This window comes from Argiope bruennichi, chromosome X1, assembly GCF_947563725.1.
Source record: "Argiope bruennichi chromosome X1, qqArgBrue1.1, whole genome shotgun sequence".
Lineage (NCBI taxonomy): Eukaryota > Metazoa > Arthropoda > Arachnida > Araneae > Araneidae > Argiope > Argiope bruennichi.
Genome location: NC_079162.1, coordinates 12,228,237 through 12,247,703, shown reverse-complemented (window position 1 = coordinate 12,247,703; position 19,467 = coordinate 12,228,237). Strand labels below are relative to the sequence as shown.

Sequence of the window (19,467 nt, the reverse complement as noted above, 5' to 3'; positions counted from 1 at the left end):
TCCTATGGGTCAACAGAAAGGAGCATTATTTTAATATTAATGACAAGGTGCGGGTGGCACATAAATCGGGAGTTCAAAATTATACCGTTTCAAAAATAGTTTCAAACTTCACTTCCCAAATTTGTTAGGGAAACTGAAATTAATGACGCAGTGGACGATAGCTAGTATATTTCAGCCTGGACAAGATAACATTCAGAACTCTTTTTAAAGCTAAAGTTTGGTTTTATATAATTACAACATATGTACATGGATTTATTATTATTATTATTATTATTTGCTTTTTTTCAACATTTACATTTATATAAACATTGAAAAAAAATTTCAGTCCCTTTTCCTGGAAATTTTATTCGCTTCAAGGTGTTACTCCTTACATTTTGTTTTAACAGCTTTTTAATATATCTGTCCATTAATAAGTATTTGCTGATTAGAAATAAATTTGATATCAAAGTATTCCCTAGGAACAGTTAGATATAAAAGTTGAAATGCTCATAATTTTCCAGATGTCTTTAAAATAATGCGACATTTAGCTAGAGCTATTTATTAAATACCTATATTCTCACCTAGATTATTGTAGTGAAAAAATTATTTGATGTAAACTGGTTTTATAGTTCTACTTTTTAACAGATGTTTTCGTCATTATTTTTTTTTCAAACTACTTGTTTAAAGTATCGCATTTTATTCATATGCCCTGAAATATTAACTTCATACTCACCTTCTTTCATATTTTAACAAAAATTATGATTTATCTGTAAAAATTGAGAGTAGAAAAAATAAAGAAAAAAATAATTAGGTATTTCCCAAACTTTACACAAGCTATTGAGAAAATATTTCTTTTCTTTTAAAATAAATAAAATATCCAAAATCTAACCCTTTATTTTATTTTATTACGTCTTATTTTTTACGGATTTGTTGTAGAAATATCAAGCGTGTTTGAATAGGTGAAAAATTTTTATGAAATTAAAATTTTTGTACTTTAAAATTCTGACAGTGAAAATATATTTTAAATCTACATTTACTCATAGTTTACATTCAGTTACTTAAAGTAAATAAAATTCGGACATTGAGGGAATGTTTTTGGGGATGGAGGCTTCTTAAAACATAAATGCTAAATCAATTTTTGATATAAGTTTTTAATTAAATATTTCAGCTTAAAAAGAATTTCCTGTTCATCTAAATCCATACTAATCTCGTTAGGATTTGATTGAGTATAAATATTTTTTTATTTCATTTTAGATACTATGAATATCTATCGGCAAGAATGGCTTTAAGAAAGATGAGTTTGAATTATTTTCAAAGAATAGATAGATTAATTTGATATGTAGATAATCTTCTATTTTTAGATCTAACCGTTGAATTGTTTCCGAAAAGATTTAATAATTTTTCATATCGCCATGCATATAAACATTTCTTTTGTTGAAGGTTTTATTCAATTGTAATATATTCTGAGTTTATTCTTTTGCGACAGTTTTTGAAATGAGCTGTTAATTGTTATGGTATTTGTTATATGAAATTGATTTTTTGAAAACTTTTAATAGATTTTTTGATAATCGCTATCCAGAAAACCCCGAACTGCGTGCAATGGCTTCTGGGAAGTATGCTAATAATGTCTTTCGTTGTTCGGGAAGCTTCATTTTTCTCGTTTTTTGTGGGCTTTAAGTAACGGTGTACACATTTCTAAAAAATGAGCTTTCATAAAAGATCAAAGTCATTTTCAGTCCAAAGTAATTAATTCATGAATACTCCGTACTTCATTAACATTTTTGTTTCTTTTGTCCCCATTTTTTTAAAAATGAGTGCAACAGTTTTTAATGGCACTTAATGTGAAGTGAGCAAAAAGTGAGTTTAAGAAGGAAATTAAAAATCCTGAGTGCATAGAAGTAGGTACGGACCAACATGTCAGTTAATTGGTTTCAAACCCCTTAACACACACCCTTGTTTCGAAAGGCTAATTAAACGTTAAGAGTTGGTATGGTAAAAAGGAAAATGAGGACAAAAAGGCCGGAGTTCAACCGCTTTAAACACATCTTTGTTTTTGTTATGCAGCAGAGTTGTCTTTAATTTTTGAAGCATAAAATCTTCATTATTTCTAAATCACCCCAATTAAGGCGGGAGATTAAATGGAAATGAAAAGAAATTAGACCAGGAGCTGGCTTAAAACAAAGAGCTATTGTAATTTTCTTCACAGGTAATGAAATCATTTGAGTTCTCACTTGCAAGGTAAGCAAGCTTTCATGAAAATACACTAAGCTTCTCTTCCAGTAAAGAAAATCATTCAACGAGTCTTTAGCCTTTGTCTTACTAAAAAAAATACCCATAAAATTAGATTTATAACAGAAAGAATGCTTCTCTGTGCTTACTATGCAATACATTTAGAGATTCTTTCGGAGGAACCAAGAAAAGAGCAGAAGTGAAAGCGAAGGCATGATGGTTATTTATTTATTTATTTTTTTCATATTTTCAGAATTTGCAGGTTTAAATATTAATTTTTTTTATTCGCACATTTATAGCTTTGATGAGGGTTTTCTTTTTAGTTGCAATTTTATTACAAAAATTTCAGTTTAACCTCATTGAATATCAATTTTGTTTTGCTTCATTGAAAGGGAAAAATTATCATAAAGATAATTCAGATATTTTATATTGATGCAGTTTACACCCATTTTGTTCTAAGATATAAGACGCTGTTTGTAAGAAATTTTTGATGAAGAATTTCCAAATGAATTTAATCGTATGGATTGATTCTGCAAAGTTTACGACATCCTCTTCTGTGTTTCTTAAAACAGCTATGTTCGTCTCATGAATGCTTAGTACTATTCTTAAGTCGCAAAACGATGGTAAATTTTTCACCACTAAATACACATAACTTGACACAGATCTATTACTTATTACTATACTTATTTCAAAAATAAAATAATCGAAAGAAAGTGAAAGAGCAGAAAAACTTACCTCTACAGATGGTCAGAATTTGTTTTTTACATTGATTTGATAAATACTCTGTATTAGAAATTCTAGCATGTTCCAAACATGGAATGTATATAACTAGGTGAAAAGGAGTTTCTCCTTTTTACCTAGTAACTATTCAGACTATAAAAAATAAATTTTCCACTTACCTGCGAAATATCAAGTTATGAATCGTCTGCTGGAGCTTACAACGGGCTAAGTTCGGCGAGTAACTGTGGAGAGAAGGGCTCTCTAAATAAATACGTAATATAACTTACCTCTTATTAAAACTTCAAGTATGATAATTAGTAACAAAATATTAAACAAAATTATATAAATACATATCCCTAGGTTTATATTAGAAATAAAACTGTCGGCAAATTTCATACTTCAAGAAATAAATAGTTACACATGGATTAATTTCTTAAAAATTGCTATTTATGCACTTAGAAAAACATTTTGCAACACTGTATAAGAGAAATAAATACAGCAATTTTGAAAGCTATGAATAGGCATTCTTTATTCAACCCTAGACAGACCATCAAGCGTACATTTTATATTTTAAAGTGTGCTCTTAATACTTCTGGGCCCTTTCATCATTGTCTTAAGCAAGAACTCTGGCTTAGTAAAATCATGCTTCATTTTAAAGCATTTTACAATTAAAAGAAAAAAAATACTTTAAATTTATCTCAAAGCAATTGTTTTTACATCAGTTTGAATTATAAATGCAATTACATAATTGATTTATAATTAAATACCAACAAATATTAAAAATTATTTCGTTTCCTCTTATACACAACAACTTTAAGAGGAAAACTAGACTCATTTCAAAAACAAAGTTTAATGATAAGATATAATAACTCTAATTATTCCCATTATTTTTAGAAATTTATAAATGTATAGTTTCATGAGATTTTTTTAAATATTATTCTTAGATTAGCGTTTTCGTTTCGTTTTAATTATTCTCACCCTCAGTCTGAAAAGGGTAAAAATAAAGATTTATTTTTTCTAGGTTTTTAATTTTTTCCATCGCCATTATTTTACATGACAGAAAGGGATTACCAAATTTCCAGAATTTCCCCCCCACCAAGGCAGTTATTAATTACATTAAAACTGCATTAACTCTTCTTTTGTCACTTATTAATCAGGGTTAATCATATATTGGCAAAATATTTTACTTTGTTTCATTATTTTTCAAGTGAAGACAGATGTATTGAATTTTGTGATAAGACATAAAAATTTCAATTAAATCATTTTTAAATAAAATATTGAGGATAATATGATAATTTGAAAAGCATAGTCTTTGAAGATTTCATTTTAAATTTGAGCTTTCTGATTGGCGAACTTATTTGGTGAAAAAATGTTTGTAAGTGAAAAGGGATAAAAGAAACATTATAAAGAATTTTGTCCATGCTTTTTTGCTCACTTCTGCAAAATAAATAAATAAATAAATAAAATCCAGTGGTATGTAAATAAGGTAAGGTTTCGATTCCACACAATGTATTTGTCATGACATCTTATAAAACTTGCTGCTATATTTTACTAATACCTTATAATAGATATATTCTTTAGAATATTGAAGTTATATCAAACATATTTTAATTGTTATTACCTCTTTTCAAATATTCAGAGCTTCTTATATTTGTTTACCGGATATATATAATTAGGATTCACTGGATACGGCAGGAGCTTCCTAAAAGATACCTGAAAAATTAAATTTATTAAGAATTCACTTACATCAATAAAAAATACCTCAAACAAATATAAACCAGTGTTAAGGATATGACAAAGCATTCATGCAATCTTTGGCAAAGAAAAACACCGTGAGATATATATCTGAAATAGAATGTTATACCTTTATAATACATACACACAAAATAAATTATTAAAATTCCATAAGAGATTAGTATTTTATTGGGTTAAAATACCTAAATCAAAATTATTAAACACAAAAATCTTTAAGTTAAGCAATAAAAAGTTGCACAGAAGTATTTATTGACATTTATACCGATATTTACATTTTTGAAATCATTTGCGATTTATCTTGCATCCTGTAAATAAGAATTTAAAAAAGTGCGTTTATTTGAGAACATTCTATCAAAATGTTAGCTAGTAGTTTGTCTTTTTGAGCATTTCTTTTAATATAATACACAAACGTCGTTTTAACCTTTTCATCATTTCTACTTTTTCTACATTCACGCTTTTAAATACAGTCCATATGTGAACAAATATAACATTCGTGTTCTTTAATTTCATATTTCTTGCATTTAATATTTGATTTAGAGAAAATGATATTTAGAGCGCTTATTATACATAAACTATTAATAAAAATTATTGTGAAAATGGGTACAAATAACTCATAAATAAAGTTTAATATAAGTATTATTCCTTATTTCAAGTACTTTGCATGTTTTACTGACTTTTTATTATACTGATAAAAATTATAAAAATGATATAATTCGAAAAGAATTTCAGAATAACCATTTCAAATTGACTTCTTATTCTGACTTTAGATAACGAGAACATTCATGAAAGAATGAGATATTCAGGTTTAATTATATTCAAATTAATCTCCAGATCTCGAAAAACAGTCATTCTATCTCATGCTACGTATTATTTAATCTTATTATTAACGAAAGGAAATTTTTTTAATTAATTTCAATATACAACTTGTAATTTGAGGTTCTGTATTTTCTTCGATATATTCCTTAATAATTCCATTATTTATTCATGTTACATTGAAGAATATTGAATTTTAATCAAGATAACAAATAACACAATGGAAAACTTGAACGTCCGAATATTTTATTCATTTAACAGAAGTAAAAGATAGTTCAAAAATTCAAAAGTAAGACTATTAAGACTATTTTAAAACAGAGTTCAAACTGCTATTTTTCCCTACATTACCTACTTACTAAAATAATTCAAAATAAGGATTCTATTTTAAAATAAATTGATTAATTTATACAGTTTTATATCTGAAATAGATACTTATGCACAAATTAAGTGATAACTGATTTTTTCTTGAGTTTTGTCGTTATTGTTACCACAAAATTTAAGGCAACCTTTTTTTTGTGTGTGTAATTACGTCTTTTTGTTCAGATCATAATAAGATAGTATTTTATAAAGTAAAATAAATCTATACAATTTCTTTTATAAACTATGCAACTAATTTGAAGTAGTTCAGATTCTGAAAACAGAAGTTAAAGCTAATTCATACATAGATTTAAATAAATGTAAAAAAGAGACCTACAAAACAATAAGTGTGTTTTTCTTCTATTCAACACTTCAGATTTTAAAAATATCGCAATATAATTCTCGAAAAACTTGGTAAGAAATTTACTTAAGAATCTAGTAGATATTGGATTTAAAATAAATTTTTTAGTTAATTTCTTTTCTTGTTTTTTTTTTTTTATATCGGATACTCCGGTTTTTCCAGATTCCTGCTTTAAGAACAAATTTTCATTTCTTTCTCATTGATTTTCATTGGTATGGAAAAAAAAGCTCTAAATGGCACTCAGCTTGTGAGAGATTCCTTCAGCTTCACGCCATGCAAGGAAGGAATTTAATTTTCTATCCTTTTGTACATTTTACATAAGCTGCTTTTAATATTTCTTCATAGAAGACATAGAATTTGACTATTTTCTGGCAGTTCATAATGCTTTGTGGAGACAACATAACAGATAAATTGTTTTCTATTTATTGAATTGAAATACTAATGTGGAAAGATGAAGTTAGCAAATTATTTATACTAAAAAATAATTTAGAAGCATTTCTTAATAAAGTAATTCATTTCATGCAGATTAATTACATTCAAAATATGATAATCTGTCCTAAATATCTATGCAAAGATGAACTGAAGGGGTAATTTTTTTGTTTTCGAATGAAACGAGGGCTAGATTTTAATGCGAATAAATAGCTCTCATAATAGAAATTACTCATGTTAAAAATTAAAATTTAATTCTTGAGAATTCCATGTAGCACAAAGCCTCTTTAATAAGGCCATTTCATTACTTCTCTTTCAAAATTATTTGTTTCTTGAATTAAAGAAAACTATTGCAATAAGTTCATCTTAATTAAATTACTTTAGTGTTAAATGGAACTAGAAAAATCAGAAAGAGTTCTTAAAAAGGCTTTTAACAGAAAATGTGATCTATTTATTAATGATTCACCTTCCCCAACCCAAAAATTAAATAGTAGTTTAAAAAATACTTTGCAAATAAGTTATTTAATATAGATTAAATAATTAAAATTATTTATTGCTCATTTGTACCTATATTATATTCTAGTCTTGAAACATGTAAATTCAAGTAATGACATCTGTTTATTATTAATAATATATTACTACAGAAAGAATGAACAAAATGCGTAATTTTAAAGTCAGATTATTAATAATAAATGTATAAGGATTAACACACTGAAATTAGAAAAAAGTTTAAAAACATGAATCATTATTACGAAAAGTATAATGTTTGTTAAACAAAGAAATGGATCTTTCACTAATTATAGTGTCAAGAAAAGTACGAAGTGATCTATTTTAAAAGGAATCTTAACTTTCAAATCGTCTTATTGGTAAACTAATATACATGATGTATGTTAATAAGATAAAGGCAAACAGTATAAAATTTAAGCCATTTTCCTCAATTTCCAGTTGATTCTTAACATTTTATATGCATTAATATTTTTTTAGTAATGTATTTTTCTATATTATTGATAGAAAGTTTATTAAAAACATGTTTAAAAAACTGTAATTATTTCTCGTGCTTTTAAATTCATCCTATCGTTCATCTGTCAAGATGAATTTCAGAAAAACATTATTTGATATGCAAATGTGAAAAAGAAAACAATTCAAGAATCAAAATAAGATTATTTACCAGAACTTAAGAAACACTCAAGTTTTAACTTGACGCAGTTTGTCACTTAACTGAACATCTTAAACATTTAACAAATGCTATCCTATTTCTGATTGGGAAAATCCAAATTAATTGACTGAAAAATAAATAGTATAAATAGAGGTAATATTTTATTGAAACTGAAAATAATATAAATTCAATCGACAAACTTTTATGCGCTTTCTTTGCCAATGTGACAACCAAGATTGCTTTACTACTCGTATTACAAAATCAAAATATTTGTTATCAAAGCTTTCTCAATACCGAAATTATATACTGCAACTTTATAAAAGATTATTGTATTGAAATTTGTTATATAGACTATATATAAGACTATACATAAGATGCGCTCAAGAAATTTTGAAAAAAGAAAAAAAAAATATTTCCAAAATGCCCACCAGAGAGCGTCTTTTTAGGAAAAACATTAATTATAACACAATAAACGACCAAAACGGAATACAGAAACAATATAAACATTTATTGACTAGTTTCTGATCATCTTGCCATCAAACCACATTAAGTACGGATAAGGAAAAAATAACAGTACGCCCTTTGAGAAAAAAAAAAGTTAAGTTTGCAGAAACAAAAGCAGATTGGGACGAGATTGAACAAGAGGAGCAGTTGTTAATAGTGTCCAGGAGAATGTAGGGAAAGGTGCACATTTTCACCTGTAAATTTTCAAGTGGATTGACAATGTGTTCAACAGCAGATCGTAACTGATCAGTTGTGATACTTCACACATGGAGCGTTATAGAGTTCTTCAAGTCATTCAACAACGCAACAAGATACCGTCATCATTAAAGCCGAAAACATCGACCTGTTTTGCACAAGGCTTCCTCTTCTTCACAAATATTCACATTTCGTCATTTTTTTCCTAGAATTGACAACTTTTCACAGTTTTACATTTTTTCACTCATAATTCTAGTTCTGGTTTGTTAATATTGTTTCTGTATTTCGTTTTGGTCTTTTATTGTGTTAAATTTAATGTTTTACTAGAAAAGGTGCCCTCTGGTGGACATTTTGGAACTATTTTTTTTTTCTTTCGAAATTCCATGAGCGGATTTCATGTATAGGCTATATACGAAATTTCGCTGCAATCCATCCATCCGCTTGCATTGTACGATGCTGTTTATAGGGGAATTTTAATTAAAACCATCCTGTACAATAGAAGTTTTACACTGCAGGCTCTAGCAATAATTTCTCATTAGATGTGCGTCATTTTGCCTTGATTTGTTTGTTGTATTATTTTTATATCCTGACCGAACTTCTTTCTTTCAGCGTTTCTTTTATAGGTCAATTTACTCCCACTCTCCCAGATATATTGACGTGTCTTACTATCTCATAAGCAAATTCAACTGGGTTATCGCATACCCGCTTTATTGTCCCTGTAGGAAGAAGATTCTCTTTAGAAGAACAGAAATAGAGCAGTGATGTTCCTGAGAGCAAAACATCAGCAAGACCTTTTTAGCATGTTCATTTTCTTCGTTAAGTTTTATAGAATGCACAATTGCTAAAGAAGGATGATTACTGCCGCTTTACAATGATTTTCGTTTCAAATTTCTGGTAGAATTGTCTTTAAAATCCTCCGATTTTCTTCTTCATATTGTGCTCCCGCTTGAAAAAGAAGCCGAAGAGCATTATTGCAATTTCTTTATCTTGCATAAAATAGGATAAATTCCTCGATTCTGTGAGTTCTCATTTTAAAATCAGACTTTAAACATCTTTTTTTTCTTTCAATCTAGACGTTAAAAGTTCAAAAACTTACTTTGATAAGCCCCGTTTTCGTATAAAATCATTGTGTTTCCCTCCAGGGAACTGTTCTGATAATGACAAGCTTACTTCATAATCACTTCCCCAATTAAATTCAGAATTCTGTATATTTTCCTCTGATAAAGGAATATCAGGCGTTATGAAAAATTGGTATAGGAGTATTCTCACTAGGGACACAAGTCTTCTTGCCGATTCCAATTGGGTGTATTCCTGTTTTCTTGTAGTGAATAAAATCTTTCACATTCACAAAAAAAAAAAAAAAAAAAAAATAGTTATAGATACTTAAAGCCGTTCTCCACAACAATGTCGTACTAAATTGCAAGTTTCCTTTCGCCCACTTAACTTTTAAATGTCATTTCACGAAATATTTTTTCAATAAATTTTTTTTTAATATAACATAATCAGATACATTTTTCTGGAATTGCCACAATATTAGATTGAATGTTAGAATTCTTAGAGAGGGGTGTATTCATCTTTACCTTCATTTTAAACCGTTTTGGTTATATAAATAGAAATATTATTACATTAACTAGAAAAACCAAAAAAAATCTGGTTGTTAAATATCAAGTTCTGAAAAATCTTTAAACTTTCACTTTAAATGAATTTGCATCATCTTAGTATTAGTTGCGGATCAACCTACTGAATTGGAATTTTAGTCTGATGAAGGACACCACCTGAACCTGCAATCTCCGACCCCAAATGTCGCAATACACCAACAGGGGGAAGCCTGTTTCCAATAGATTGATCGTGGATTAAGTAAGCAGATCTCCACTAAGAATAGCTATTCTTCGCCTCAACCTCAGGCAAGATTCTACAGAGGGGTTAATCGTATCTTTCATCTTCCACTCTTTTTTATATTTTGCATACTTCAAGAACATTTGGATTGTTATATACCTTTATTTAAATTGATTTGTTTAATGTTTGTTAATTTTCCGAATGAGTTTTTTCATTCACTTTCTTATTGCCTAGATTTTTTATACTTGTGAGTCTTTAGTGATATTCCCCAGTTTTAATATTTTTAGAGCTTAATTTTCAGACAATAAAATAGTTTCATTGCATATCAATTTAATCAGAAATTTGAAGAAAATTATTTCGAGATTCACTTTTATTTATAGTAATGAGTTATAAATCAAATGCTAAAAATTAAAAGATAATAAGCATTATTTTTATTTTTTTATTACAAACAAAAGATGTTTTTTGAAAAATATTTTTATTTAACAATCTCGTCTTCCCCCTTGTTTCTGTTTTGTATATCCTATCCTTTTCACAACAATATTAAACTTAAAAATCTAACTGCAAAAATAAAAGCCTTCGCGTATTTATCAGGATTTTGCACTTTATTTGTATTAAGATATAATATATTCCTTTATATGAATGAATTAAAATACTTAATTTCAAATGCATTCTTAAATCAATGAAATTCTAATCTGCGTATTTTGCAAACCCTTTTATTCATTTTTAATTCAAATTTCCAAAGAATTGATCCCAAACTGATGACATTAGGAGAGCTGTTAACCAGTTAACTGTTTCGCCCTCTTCGAAAAAATGCGTATCTAAATTGCCATAAACATATATATTATACATATATATATAATAAATAATTAATTATAAATATAATAATTGTCATCGAATAAACTCGTTATAACTCAAGATGTTGTACTTTTCCCATGACGAGTATACTTGTCAAAAATATTAATTGGTTAAATAGCAATTAGAAATTTTATATTTGTCACATTCATATCGAGATTTAATATTTATAAGCTTATTTCCTTGTTATTTGCCTTTAAGTTAAACTTTTAATTCACATTTAATTTCAAACATTAATATGCTTGTTTTTAATTTAAAATGTATTTATATTTCCATTGTGCAAAGGGTTCTTAAGATTACAAATTGATTTGCATATTTTTGAAAAATATTTAACGGACATAATTTAATGTGATTAAATGCAAAGCAATTTATTTGAATTAAATCCCTTCCAATGCAGTTTACACTGCAAGAACTTCAAAATAAGATTATTCATTTGTGAGAATTCATTATATATATTTTTATTACTATGAATCGACTCTATTTCCTTCACAGGAAATGCGAGTGCCAATGCATACGGAATCAACATGATGCCTGCTGCTGATTAATCTTCTATTTTGAAGCTGCTAATTTATATTGAAGAATCTGAGAGCTTTGGTGAATTAAATTCCCTTTCATTCGATTTTCTTTGAAATTTAGATTGATTTATCACGCAATTATGATTCGACATTCATTTCCTTTCCCTGACATCTCCCAAACAGAAGATTTTTGCCTCACATCGAGAAATTTAGTGAACATCACACAGGGAAAGAAATTCCGTTGAAGTCAGTCTTTCTTGCAATCTACGAACACAGACCCTTATCATATATCGTCTACGAGTATGGCAAATATAGAATTTAGAGAAAATTTAATTGACGTAATTTATTTTAAATTATTGATCCTTTTTTTCATATTTAAACATCATCGCATATATATTAACGAATATGTAAAAATGAGAACATTCCACAAAATTTGAACGATTCTCGAATGAGCGTTATTGTTAAATTTAAATGAAAGGTTTTCTTTCTCTAAATTAATCAAATATTCGATATGATAAAGCTTTATACTTATTTTATATTACAAGACGCTTTTAAAGGAAGAATCACGCTCTAAAGCAAGCAAGAAAGCGTTGTAAAAATTACAAATGAGTGAATAGTTGCAATTTGACAAAAACTTAACCTTTATCGATTTTATTAAAAAATCTTAGGACTGCTTTCACTACATCTTCCCATTTACGTATATACTCCAAAAAGAAATTCTCAGAAGTCTTTACAAACTTATATTATTCATTAATTGTAGTAGTATTAAAAGCGAGTGGCAGAGGCTAGAGACCCTTTCTCTTCGCAACACCTGGTAGAAACGTAAATAAATGAGTACCGTAGACAATTCTAGCAAAGGGCTTCCGACAGAGTCTATTTCACTTTGTGTCTATGCTCTACAGAAGTTGTTAATTGTCTCTAATGGATTAAATTCTTGTCTTAGCTCGAGGCTATTTGTCTCTACAAAGAAACGTTGGTTCTTGTGGCCGAACTGAATGAATTGCATTAAAGAATGATTGTAAAAATATTTATTTGAGGTAATCTAGAAATGGGTCGTTTTTTCGTAAGCAATTTAGGCTGTTTCTTTAATGAAAGCTTTAAATAATTTGGAAGTTGTTCTTTTAAACAGAAGTTTAATTTTTAATGATTTTGCTAATGTATAATTTCAAACACTTCCTTTTATTTCTCCTCCATTCCAAATTCTTTTAATGAAAAGAAGATTTTCATTACCACAACTGTATATTAAATATGTGAGAAAAACTTGCATCAATTAAGATTAAGAAGGATCCATTGCTACAATTCATGCACTTTATACCAAGTCAGTATCAGGATATAAAGTTTAAGACTCGTGTAATATCATTTTTAACATAGCCCCCTAAAATTCATGTACTAAGTTTCAGTTTTTCTTAGGGAGAACAGTTTTAAAACTTTCTTAACAGCATTTCATTCTCAATGAAGAGCATTTCCCAATACTAGCGTTTTGAAATCTTGTATACATAATTTAAGAAAAATCACGTGATGCTATACTCAAAGAAGACCGCTTCCTTGAAACTCAAAAATAATGAGGGTGCGAACCTACAATTTAAGTATGATTGCATTATATCATTCTCAATAAGAAGTAAAAATATAATGCAATTTTTTCCTTTTGTTGATTTCCTGAGGTAACGCGAAGCAATTTCAGAATCTGTATTTATTATTTTGTTTCGAAATAATTACAGCATTTTTCATAGCAGTTTATAAGATTCAGGAAAGGTCAAGTTCCATGAATTAATAAAATTCATTCAAGCTACGTCACAGTCACATGGCAAAGTAATTTCATTACGTTGAGCTCTGGTGTCTCATTACTTTTCCTTCCTGAAAATGAGAACTCAATTCAAAAATAAAATCGACGAGTAACATTAGACATGTATCACATCAGTATGATTTGCTTTCGTTGAAAATACTTAAATAATAATAAATGAAATAATAATGAGATAATAAATGAAAATCTTATTCATTTATTTTCAATACTTGATAATAATTGATTCTCTTTCCAGAGTGAGTGCTCTCCCCAAAGCTGTCACTAATAAATGTGCTCTCTATAAATGCTTTTAACCGCATACCATTGGCGAAATCTCCTATTAGTGTGCAATCTTTGACGATTAATCGCTAGAATGTGGTTATTACACAAGCATTAGAGCACTAAATGTGTATTTTCACTCATTTCCCTAAATTTTGATACCAATCTGGTACAGAATTACAATTGTAGTTACAAAATCGCATACCAGATTTCATATATTTAAGCGATTGTGTTTATGAGTTATTGCATTTACATATTTATGAAAGAACCGACAAACGGTCTACCTTTAGATATATTTGGTTCCATATATGATACGAATTTGCACTTCAGATATTAAATCTGTGTACCAAATTTTATCCATCCAGCTCTCTTCGTTTCGAAATTTGAAGTTAGCGTATTAAATTATATCCGGATAGCTAGACAGACATACTTCCTCGGATTGAATTCAGTTCAAAATTTGACAAGAACCTGCAAATTCGATGTCAATGTAAAGACCATATACAAATTTTTATCCGTCTAGTCAGAAGCCTTTTTCAGTTACGTTCGAAGACTGATGAATCGAAAGATAAAATATGGAAATTCATCAAAATCTGAAGTTTGAATTTTTTTATGATTACAGTACTCATTATTTGATGTACGAGAAAGCAAAAAGTTTTATCAAGCTTGTAATTCAAATTCCTTATTTCGAGGTATGGAAAAAATGCATGTTTTTTTCAAAGCTTATTCCTTGTGAAAATTTGTGCCAAGTAATAAATATATTGCTGTATTGCTATATAATATATATGTGTGTTGAAAACTCCTAGAATAAATTTTTAGATTTGTAGAACTTTATGATTATGTCATAGTATCTTTGATTAATTTTTAAAATATGTTTAAGATACAGTTTAAAAAGTAGAAGATAACATTCGTTAAAGCTTTAGTTACATTTATGAGACATTATGAATCATGAATCCCTTCATGCGCATGTTTCATACATTATTTATTTATTCAACCAAAATTTATCCAGATACTAATCTGAAATTTCACTTACAAATTAAATTTAATATAATTAAAACCTTTTGAAGTAAATTTTTTTTTCAAAAATTTTGGATCAAATTTTGATTTAATCCAAATTTTTTTGGATTAAAAATTTGGACCCTCAAATCATTTTTGTGAACTTTTTTTAAGTTTAGAATTCATGATATTCTTTTATTGTTAAAATCTCTGTTAGAATAAAATTGGACACTAAAACATTTAAAATGGCTGTAAGTATATATCGTCAATTCTTATAAAAAAGACACTGAGGTATGTGAAAAAGCAAACACCCTTAGAAATATTTTAAGTGATTCAACATAAAAAAGAAAAAAAAATGTTGAAATGCATATTTCAACAAAGTAACACTTTATAATAATACATACTGTTTTAATCCATTAAATCTTTATCTCTATATTTTATGAGGAAAGGAAAGTTTTATTTTGAGTTAAATCGGTTTATTTTAGTATTAGCTGTTTTTCATTCAATTTCTGAATAGAGTAATGCACTTTTATAAGAAGTTTTTGAAATAAAACGAATAAATTTTGAATTATCGAACGTTAACTGAGGTAAAATATCTTCAAATACTTATCATGAACTATAATATTAAAGTTTTCACTTCTCCTTATAACTATAACATAAATAGTCTTTCTGTAAGCTATTTATGTTATAGTCATAACTATAACATAAATAGCTTACAAGCATAGAGGTGAGCAACACATTTTATGATCAAAAGTCATTTTTTAAATTATAATTCGCTGAATGATTAAAACATTGTTGGCATAAATAGCTTCCTAAGAACTATACAATTATTTATCTGAATTTAATACAATTATGTATCATTTGATATAAAAATATAAAGTTTAATAAACATGTGATAAAAACCAAGCATTCTTTGCGTCGAAAATAATATGAAACGTTTCATAATAAACTTTCATTATCTATTAAACATATACCATACGCATCAGATATTTAAAATTCTCCATATACAAACAAAACATACAGATGCGGGTTTTAATGACAATTATTATTAATTACGAAACAAAAGAGGAAGAAACATTGAATGTTTTTTTCTTACATATTATTTTCAAAGGATGTATACGACTGAATAATTATCTTTTTTGAAACGGTTTTAAAACAGTAGGGGACTTCCACCTCAAGAAGTTTCCCAAAACATGCTACGATCCTGTAGTCTAGACGTCTGCCAATTATTCTCGATTATATAAAATACCTTTGAAATCTCGTAGCTTAGAATAGAAACTCAATATACGTAGTTTTCTGAGAAAGAAATGAAAAAGAAAAGATGCATATCATGTTACTTTGCTTTCTCTTTCAATCTTTATATATTTTGGATTAAAATTATGCATTTCATTGTACCTTCTCTACTTTGTTACAAACGTTCTTTATAATGTCTTCAAAAATATATCACTCCTATCAATATTTTCTTAAAATTTATTTTTCAGCAGCCTTTATAAATAAATGTAAACCTGTATTAATAAGAAATATATTGGACAGAATATAAATAACTTAAACATTATAAAATAACAAAGAAAACATTTAAATCATATTTCTGCGAAAAGAATTTTATTAAATAAGAATTATATATTAGCTTCCCATGAAAGTAATGGTTTGAAACAAAAATTTATAAATTATTTTAATAGTCCTCAACTTGTATGTTATAAGGCAAAACAATTTTATAAAGTTTAGTTCACATAAATTAACTACATGTTTTACAGCAACTCGGGGACTATTTGGAAGACCTAATCTGTAAAGCATAATCAAATGATGAGATGACACCTGACCCTTCTTTAAACATTGACACCATCCAAACATTAGAGAATTCGACCATCTAAGTCTAAATTATAGGAAATTAGACCCACTACACGATGGAATTGTGATTTGAAAGAGACATTTTTAGTCCTATAGCTAAAGCTGTATTCCAAAACACCCAGCCAGAATCGTCCAAATCAATACGAAGCTTTTAGATAAATACAAATTAAAGCCAATTTTCAAGGTTTAAAAAGAACTGAATTTTCAGAAAAATAAAATGTAACAATGATAATATTATCCTTTACTTTGTATAGAAACTTGTGCAAAGAAATGTAGAGATATTTTTAAATAATTTTGACTTTAAGGAATATAAAAATTGTTATATTTGCAAATTAATTTCAGAATTTAAATTATGTGAAATGTGAATTTAAATTTGATATGAATAAACATATTAATGTCATAGCTTATTAAAGGAATTGAAATTAAATCAAACATTTGTTTATCATCACAGCAATATTTCACCGAAATGATAATAAAGAGCTGGGAAATTTGGAATTCTAATGAATCGGAAACAAACAAGTATTTATGGGTTTTCTGTAGTGTCGAAAAATAATTTTCTTGGAATTTAATCAGAAATTGAATTTTAAATGAAAATAGAAACTTTTTAGAGAAGAGAAAACTAAATACTGCAAGTAGAGGTACACTATGAAGAAAGAATTGTGAGCAATTATTTGATTGGATAAAAAGTTGGATTTCTAGTTTCTAGTCTTTAACAACATACGATTTTGGAATTGGCGGGGCAGAGTCGGAATACGTGGGAGAAAGTTTGTGTTTGATTCCCGTCAAATGAAGTACTTGTTTGCTCATAAGCATATAAGCTCAACATTATTTGTAAGTAATAGGAATACTTTGAAAAATGGTAACATAGAGATATATTAAAAGCATGCTTATTAAATTTTTATGACTTTTTTCTTCTCAAACAATTCTAAGAAGGATGCATCGCGAATGCGGAATATTTCTTCAGATCAACAAGTCTCCAAAGTACCTCGCTTCTTCTTGCTGATAGCTGAATTGGAAGAAATTTAACTTTTACCCAGATTTTTCTATTTACCGAGTAAATAACCCGAGGGATTCAAACGAATTCCATATTACTAATTAATGTTTGACCTGTTTCGAGTAACAAGGTAATTAAAGTAATGAACAGATTCTTATTTATATTTTATTCATTTGAAGTGCATCAACAATAATCCTCGTAATAGACGCATCATAAGAAGATAATTTTTAAGAAAATTCCACCAAGTCAAGAAAGCAAAAATACATAAAACGAAGAAAGAAGACCGAGTGCTTTAATTTAATGATTTTATCAGAGATCGATTTTAATTGGTGTGTATACAAATACTTATTTATCGACAAAATCGACACAATATCCGAGATAAATCAGAGTAGAAGCTGAGTTTGGCTATAATTCTTTGATGTATTTGAATGTGCCTTTGAACACGAAAATTAAAAGGTAATTAAACTGTTACCATTTAATTTGTGTTAAAAATTTATTGGTTAATTCTTTTACTATTGTTTGAGAAAAGCAATTTTTGCAGTCGAATTTTATTAAATGTGCACTTTGAACAACTCGAGAAAAGGTTGTATTCATTTTTACAAGAAATCATTAACAACCGAAGAAATATTAGTATGCAACAATTCTCTTTCTTGAAATGACACGTTTTTGTCGGCTGAACAAAAAGCAATCACCAAATGGAAATTACTATTGAAGATCGGGATGGGGAAAGCTACTCTTCGCAAAGCCAATAGAAGAAATCGAATATTGAGAGATTCCATCAAGAATCTCGTGAACAACAAATTATTAAGTCATTCCATTTCAAAAAAATATATTAATACTTTACTGCCATGATATATTTGAAGCATTGGCAAAATCAGTCAAGATTAATACAAATTGAAAATTAATTATTTTTATATTCAACAAAATTTTAATAAAATCAGAAATTGCACGAAAAAATAACAACAAAAGCAAATCTGCATCTTTTTCCATTTATTTGAAACTTCTTATAATATTATAGTGCAAATAAGCATCGTAAAGAGAAATAATATCCAACTTGGCTGGTGATTTCAAAATAAATTGCAAAGATAACAGTTTACGTCCTATCAATAAAATTCGCATTTAATACTCTCGTCGTATGCATTAAAATTATTTTATCTTTAACAGAAAATTTAATTTTTCATAAAGGTTAGCAAACCAGTATAGAATCGAACATTTCTTTATTCTTAATAGGAAAAACAATTTCAGGTACATTTTCTTATTTGATCAAAATTCCAATACAATTGGTCTCCTCAAACTCGATGTCCAATTTTATTCCTTTTCAGAGGAATTCAAGAGTAGTTAAACTGAAATAAATTTTTAATTTAAAATAAAATTTCAAAATATTAAGGAAATTAATTTATTGTACTGAATTTAAAAGGGAATTCAATACTTTTTTAACACTTTTATTTGTATATTCCATGTTTATAAAGATGGAATTTTGTAATGAATTTTCCATTCATTTCAGCCCTGAAATTTTATGCAATTATTAGTTTCCAAAAGTCAAAAAATATTTTAATAATTTCAGAGCTCTTAATTATTAACAAATATTACTTTAAATATTCATATTTTAAAGGTAGCACCATTAAAGAATCAATTTGAGAAACAGTTTAGATTCCTTAATATTTATAATCATGACTAATTAAATACATTAAAGACTCATTAACCGTCGATTAATCAGCATCTGTATATTCGTAAAATGGATCTTATCGTAAAAGTGTTAAAGTCTTTAAGATTAAGATAAGGTCAAAGTCGTTATTAATATAATTTTCACAATTTTTTTTATTTTATTTTTTTTTTAATTTTTTTTTACGTTTTAGCCAGGTTTAGGATAAT

General features: G+C 27.5%; 1 protein-coding gene across 4 annotated transcripts in view; it reads right to left on the bottom strand.

Moving 5' to 3' along the window:
• LOC129959074 (leucine-rich repeat-containing protein 24-like) overlaps nucleotides 1–19,467 on the bottom strand; it is a 497,442-nt gene that overhangs the window by 456,867 nt on the left and 21,108 nt on the right. For 3 of the 4 annotated variants that reach the window (XM_056071868.1, XM_056071870.1, XM_056071871.1), the window contains exon 2: nucleotides 4,550–4,641. The gene's annotated coding sequence lies outside the window, so the exon portion shown is untranslated. Of the gene's footprint in view, nucleotides 1–3,107; nucleotides 3,171–4,549; nucleotides 4,642–19,467 lie in introns of all 4 variants that reach the window. The other variant, XM_056071869.1, reaches the window with a different exon arrangement.